The sequence below is a fragment of the Macadamia integrifolia genome, chromosome 14 (assembly GCF_013358625.1).
Source record: "Macadamia integrifolia cultivar HAES 741 chromosome 14, SCU_Mint_v3, whole genome shotgun sequence".
Lineage (NCBI taxonomy): Eukaryota > Viridiplantae > Streptophyta > Magnoliopsida > Proteales > Proteaceae > Macadamia > Macadamia integrifolia.
In genome coordinates, this window is record NC_056570.1 from 6,613,704 (window position 1) to 6,620,558 (window position 6,855).

Sequence of the window (6,855 nt, forward strand, 5' to 3'; positions counted from 1 at the left end):
TTTTTTTTCTTCTTTGGGAGACAGGAGGGTATCCGACTCTAAGCCGACTAAATCACCCATGGGCTTGTACATGATCCCCATGCCACGTACAAATCAGAAGCTCTTGGGCCCTAGTGAGCCTTAGGTGGATGGCCCCAAGGAATTATGCAACGGCGAAGTTTTGATCACGAGACCTCGCTTCTTGAGGCAGAGTCTCATGTCCCCTCCAAGCCAGTTGTGCTAACCCCTTGGGGTTAAGCCTAGATACATGTTAGAGGTAGCATTTCTTTCTTAATTAATTTAGGGAGAGGGTTCCCTAATAAGTAACGTGCCTCTGCACCAATACGGTAATCAATGGGAATACATGTAGGGGCATGAATAAGAGTAGGGTTTCCATTTTTTGTATGGTGAGAAAGATTCTATTTTTTATATGGTAGGGAAATCATTTCACCTCTCTCTATGTTAGGTATAGAGTAGAAGTCACGTTTCCTTCTAACGTTTCTATTTTATCAATTAGTTAGTTTTTAATGATATGGTATCGTTATAAATAACAATTAAATTCATTTCAATTGATTCTAGAATCTTTCACCTTCCTCATAGTAAATCTTTTTTTTGGTGAAGTGCACACGAATTAAATATTTTTCATTCTTTCCCATCTCATGATATAATTTAATTGCTTTTATTTAAAAAACAAAAAACAAGAAAACAAAATAAAACAAAACAAAATATAATTTAATTGTTTGTTTACCTGAGAATTTTTTTATTTATTTGTTTTGTATTAAATAAAGGGTACTTGACACAAAGGATTATTAAGAGGGTTATAGTCCAACCCTACCATCACATGTAATAGACTTGGGGATGGAGCTCCTCTACTACGTCTTTTCTTGGCGGAGCCTGGTGGAGGCTGCCCACGATTCTGACATGTGGTTGACGCCACGTGTATGATGGATAATAAAATATCAGAAGAAACAGATCGACTAAGTTTTGGTTTTGAAAACTCGAATGTGCCTCCCTCTTCATGTGTTTTCGGTGGCCATTGAAGATCATCTATATCATTCTTTATGTTTGGATGAATTAGATCCTAATGTGCCTCCCTCTTCATGGATCAAGTTTTTTGATATTAAGAATCTTTAGATGTGTTTCCGAGGTGGTTGTCATGTCCAAAAAAGTTTATTGAGAACGAATGAAATTAAATTATCAAATCATTCTCGTAGGATATTAATCCAGACATGAAATTCACCCAAGAAAAACATTTTTTGTTTGTGAATCACCTAAGAAAAACCCATGTGTATCTGGACAAATTGACAAAATGAAAGTCTTAGAAATAAAAGATTCTGCGATCCTCGTGCTCATCCGGAGAAACCGGATTTTAAATTAATAAAACATAAAAAGATACAAAAAGATAATCAGGAAAGTGGTTGGAACACTCCCAAATTAGTATTAAAATATAGAAAATAAGGACAAAAAGCATAAAGGTTCACACCAAGAGGAATGCGACAAAAGTTACGAAACCGTGTGAACATGCTCATCTGGAGAAACCGAACCGGATTCTAATTAAAAATAATAAATAAATAAATAAATGAAATGGGCTCATCCAGAGAAACCGGACTAAAAAAAAAAGTTATAATGTGGTAATTAGGAAAGTGATAGGAACGTTCCCCAACTACCTATTGGAATGTTAAAAGAATAATAACATGTCTATCTGGCGATGAGAATTGCCATATCATCACAAGGCACAACTATGTGGACCATTAAGATCAGATAGTTCCTCTATTTTGATGTTAAGTTTCGATATAAGTGACGCTTGTCAAATTTGTAAAATAAAATTTTACGAATACATGAGATTGTTATTTTTTCTGAAATCTGTGATGGCATGACCTGACTAATCGGACTAACTGACCTAATTTAAATGAATATATATATGTTATATTGTCTTGTTGTGTAAACAAGGGAGATTTGTGGATTTTTGAACTAGGATTTCTCGGCGCAAATATTCTTACCACCATTTGGGTGTTCTTTAAAAAAGTAAATAAATACAAAAAATAATCAGGAAAATGATAGGAAAGCTCCCAAATAGTATTAAAATATAAAAAATACTGTACGAACGTGCTCATCCAGAGAAACCGGACTATAAAATATATATATATATATATTTATATATATTAGAAATGTGGTCCGGAAAGTGATAGGAACGTTCCCCAACTATCTAGGGATGAATAACATGATAACGGAGGAAATGAGCTATGAGGTCATACTAAAGGGAAGGGAAATAATAATACAAGTGAACATTGCTCTGCATTTACCTGCTAAGAAGTTCTTGCTGCTACTTCTGAGCAATTTGGTAGTTACAATGGCATCTCCTCCTCCTCATCATCATCATCATCGTCATCATCATCATCAGGCCTCTTCTTCTTCTTCAGCTTCTTCTTGTTCGAATAGTACTACTTATGAAGTGTTCTTGAGCTTTCACGGCGAAGATGTTCGCACCAATATCGCCGACCACCTCTACCATGCCTTGTTTGATGCTGGAATTTGAACTTTCAGGGACTCAGAAGAACTCCACAAGGGAACCAAGATTGGTCCCGCGCTACTCTCAGCAATCCAACAATCAGAGAATCTCCATTCCCATCTTATCAGAGAATTATGCATCGATCAAATGGTGTCTCAATGAGCTAACCCAGATATCTGAATGCAGAAGAACGAGGGGTCAGCTCGTGTTGCCCATTTTCTACAAAGTGGAACCAACGGATGTGAGGAACCAGAAAAGGAAGTATGAGGAAGCCTTTGAGGAACACCTGCAGAAGGACTTCCACGAGACTGACATGCAAAAGTGGAAGAAGGCTCTGAAAGAAGTCGGAGAATTGGATGGATGGCATTCCAAGAAGGAAACGTAAGTCCAACAGTTCAATTCTGATTCTTCCTTGCATATTTATGGGTTAATGTCTTATATTACTCTACCATGAACTCTATATTTATTTATTTATTTATTTTTATAAAGTTGGAATTACATATCTTCGCTTGTTGCATCTAAGGTCATATTTTGCCATTATTCTTAGATTGCATTAATTGACTAGTTGAATAAAACACAATACTTACCAAAATACCCAGACAGTGTTAACAATCAAACATCATTGGAATCAATCAGTCCATTTTTCATGGTTACTTGATTTCATTATTATTTTACATAAGATTTCATTTTTTTTTTTTTTTTTTTGTTAAGGAGTTTTTCAATATTTTTAATATCTAAATGAATGCTCAAGTTTGACCAGCCTTGATTTTAGTAGCTGCAGCACTTCAAGTTTGACCGGGCTTTATGTTGTGATGTGCTCCTCAATTCGATACATCTCAGTTCTTCTCCCAAGTTTGATTGAACTAGATGCTAGCAATTGTGGATCAATGGTAAAACTATCAAGTACATCAGAAGGCTGGAAAAAATTAAAGACATTAAATCTGCTTGGTTGCAGAAGCCTAAAAGAAATTGAAGGTGTTGGTGAGAAATTGGACTCCCTAGAGAACTTCATCATTCAATGTTGCTGTTCCTCAAAAAAATTACTAAAATTGACAGGGTCTAAGAATCTAGAGACTTTAAGCTTCTGTAACAATCAAGACATATCCGATTTCGAAGTTGAGGGTATGGACTCTCCGGAGGATCTGTATATATGGGACTGCGGGTGATTAAGAAAAATACCATATCTGCGAGATTCGAAAATGCTGGAGAAACTAGAAATCGAACTTTAGGCTGGAGAAACTAGAAATCGGACTTTGTACCAAATTATTTGAGATTTGAGTGCCTTGAGAACTATGAATCTTTACAAAGATTATCAATTGCTAGTTGCAAATCATTAGAAAAACTACTGGAGGATATCTCAACCCTGAAAAACCTGAGCTATCTTAGAATCAGTGGGTGCTTCTTGATCAAAAGATTACCTCATCTTTCAAACTTAAAAAAGTTGAAGCGATTACATATTGGATTTTTTAGTGATTATGCAAATTTCGATGAGATTGAGGATTGGGGGAGCTTAATCGAAATTCCAGGCCTCGACAGATTGGAGTCCTTGGAAGAATTGAAAATAGAGGGATGCATAGGCATTCAAAAATTACCGGATCTGTCAAACTTAAACAAGTCTTTTGACTTCTCTTCATATTAGAGGCTGCAAGAATCTTCTAACGGAGGAGATTCATGGTATTAACATATTGGAAAATTTAGAGACTTTTGTTATTAGTGGCTGCGAGTCCTTGGGAAGATTTCCTGATCTGTCAAACTTTAAAAACTTGAAGGCTCTAAATATTAAAGACATCAAGAATCTAACTGAGGTTCATGGTGATGACAGATTGGAATTCTTGGACAAATTGGATATTATTGGGTGTGAGTCCTTGGAGAGTTTATCGGATCTGTCAAACTTGAAAAACTTGAGGGTGCTATCAACAAATGGCTGCACGAAGAAAACTGAGATTCAAGATGGTAAATGGTTGAAATCTTTGGAACACTTGGATGTTAGTGGGTGTATATCCTTGGAGAGATTACCGGATCTGTCAAACTTGAAAATTTTGGAGGTGCTATCAACAAATGGCTGTAAGAAGCTAACTGAGATTCAAGCTGGCAATGGGTTGGAATCTTTGAATACCTTGGATGTTAGGGGTTGTATATCCTTGGAAAAACTACCAGATCTGACAAAGTAGAAGTACATGTCGCTATTAAATGGTGTGCTCAACTGGAAACAAATTGATATTGCTCGAGTACAACTCTTGATTGATGATGGGTGCACAAAATTGCAATGAGGTTCGTCAAAACTGCCGGCATCGGATAGTGAATTTGAACAAATAAATTTAATTTCACATGACAATTATTCAAGCCTTCAAGGTACGTCTCCCGCGTGTGTGTATGTGTATGGTTTTTTTTTTTTTTTAAGCCTCCATTAACTCTGTAAAATTTTCTTGGCCCTCTACTCCTGTTTTTTAAACTCTAATAAATTCTTATTTTCTAAGAAAAATTGATATCAACTAATCTTCTCAACAAAAAAGAGTCTTGTAGGTTGGGCAACTGTGATTATTACTTAGGATCTATTTCTGTGTGTGTGTATTTATGTTTGTGTTGTTTGTTGTGATAACTGACTTATAGACTGTTTTTTTTTAATTTCTCTAACGTCTGTCTGCTGTTTGCGTGATATGGCTTTATTTTTTTTCCTCTTTTGCCTTCTCCGCCTTTTTTTTTGTCAAGACTCCATTAAATCTATAAATTTTGGGTTCTCCTGTTTTTTAACTTGTTAGTATCAATTCTCTGATTGAGGTGCTTCTCGTCTGCTACTGCTTCGGATTTCATTCGGTCTAGAGGTGGAAAGGTGCCATGGTGGAAGGTGATTTGGTTCAAGCATCACATTCCAAGGCATAGTTTCATCTCTTGGTGTGCTTTGACTGGTACCCTACCTACTCAAGATTTCCTTTTGCAAAGGAATACCAGTATCCCCAATTGTTGTTTCTATTGGAATTGTTAGATCAAACACCAAAAAACACGAATAATAAAGAGACAATAGATCCGTACGACACAGAGATTTAACGAGGTTCACACACCAGGGTGGTGTGCTACGTCCTTGGGCAAAGAAGAAGATGATTCACTATGCAAAAGAGAAATTACACTCTAGCAGCGGCGATGAAAAACTCACCCTGAAACCCTAGCTGCGTGAAAACCCTGGAATACAAAGACTTTCTCAACAAGCAACAGTACATTATATATACTCCAAATCGCGGGTCGATCCATCGGGTCACGGTTGATCCGATCGAACCATACCGCGGGGGCGTATCGGCCCAAGCCCGGAGCCCATCACTAATCTCAGAAAATTTCCCATTCGGGTCGCCACCAAAATTGTCGGATCGAGTCAATCTTCAAAACGGGTCAAGAATTCGAGACAAACTTAACAGGAATGCTACTGAAAATATTGATCACTTGATCTTCAGCAATCCCTTTTTTCCATGGCAATCTGGAATGGGGTGATTAGTAAATGTTGGCCTTCACATATTCCCCAAACTTCTTTTGGAAGGGAACGGAAATGGATCAAACAGGAACTCAGGGGTATGGCGACTTGTAATCTAGCGGTAAAGATGGTCTTTTTCTGCTTTGATTTATCATATTTGGTGGGAGAGGAACAAGCGTAGAAGTGCAATAGACTAGTTTGAAGTCAAAACCAAGATTAACACTCTTCATGCTTCGGATTTGGATTGTTCTAAAAATCACCACATAAAGGCTTCTTGGGTCCTGGATGTTCTTGAAGTGGAAATGAATTAACCACCACAAGTTAGTTCAGGCATTCGCTTTCTTAATAGTATATAGAGTTATGACGAGGCTTAGATCTGGTAATCTACAGTTCTTGACCAATGGATGCTAATTCGGAACATAGATGAGTACTGCAGAATATCACTAGGGATTCCACATCTTGTTAGTGACGAAAATTATGGTAGTTCCAATGGGGATGTCGATGGGTGTCAATACTTTTAAATGACTCTTTGTTTTACTGCACTGTATCTTATTCGGAACATAGATGAGTACTGCAGAATATCACCTTTGTCCCATTGATGAGATCTTTCAGCTTCAACATCTTCGGAATCTTTTAGTTTATCTGTGTCTCTTCTTAATGGTGGTATAATAAGATAGTGATTAAAAGCACATAAAGGTATTGAGAAACTAACAATTCTAGAGAAAACTGGCATTCCTTGAGGCAACCCAAGAGGGTGTGAAAACTGGCTTTGAATGTTGGGTATTTGTAGTGGAAGAAGAGAGGATGTACTGCATTTTTGCACCTCCATTGAAAATATAAGCCACCTTTATGTCTTTCTTGTAATCTGGTTGATTTGATTCTTCAAGCAGAGCTCTATGATTGAGAG